Consider the following 897-nt stretch of genomic DNA (forward strand, 5'->3'; position numbering starts at 1 on the left):
TGGTATTTGCAGCTCTGTAGTGCTTTTTCTAAAATATTCCACTCTCCCTCCCTTCCTGACCCTGAACAAAAGGCCTCGGACTGCCCTCAATTCACTGGGCCACAAAGCCAGGTACCTCCCCTCTTCAGCTCCCTGCGGGACCTCCCACTGATCCAAGCTCCCTGTCTGCAGGTTAAAGCCTCAGGCCTGCGCCAGGGAACCTTCCTCTTCCAGAGAGTCCAGGACTCTCCCACAGGGCCCCTAGCTCTGACTGGGATGCCTCTCAGGGTTACCGGACCACCTCCTGACTGACGGATGCAGGTGGGGACCAGAAGTCCTTCTCCTTTGCCCCTACCCCTGGCAGTTTTAAGACCCCATTGGAAGAACTCTCTCTAGACCTTCCACGGACAGCCCCTTGCGATGCCTGCTAGCCAATCACACTAAACTGGGCCTGGCTCCAGACATTCGCCCTAAGCCTCTGGTCTTTTTCTGTAACCAAGTGTGGCCACAATACAAATTGGACAATGGGTCACGCTGGCCAGAAAACAGTACTTTGCATTTCAATACTCTCTGCTACCTTGACAACTTCTGTCCACAAACCCCAAAATAGTCTGAGGTTCTTTCAGGTGTTCTTCTTCCCCAACTCTAGTCCTTCTTTGTGTGCCTCCTGCTACCCAGCCCAAGTCCTCCTGGCCCAATCACCTCTTCCAAACTCGCGTTACCTCTCACTGCTGCACAAACCAACCCTGTCCCTTTTGACTCCCTGGAGGCATTGTCCCACCCTCCTACCTGTCGTCCACCCTACTCCCTACCATCTCCTATAAATGAGGAGCCTGCTATGGGCCCTGCTCAGTTTTCACAAGTCCCTCGCCCTCAGCCTCATTCACTCCCCCAACCCCATCAACCTAGACCGCAGCT

This window comes from Echinops telfairi, unplaced genomic scaffold (assembly GCF_000313985.2).
Source record: "Echinops telfairi isolate 266 unplaced genomic scaffold, ASM31398v2 ScPeMD7_7478;HRSCAF=8516, whole genome shotgun sequence".
Lineage (NCBI taxonomy): Eukaryota > Metazoa > Chordata > Mammalia > Afrosoricida > Tenrecidae > Echinops > Echinops telfairi.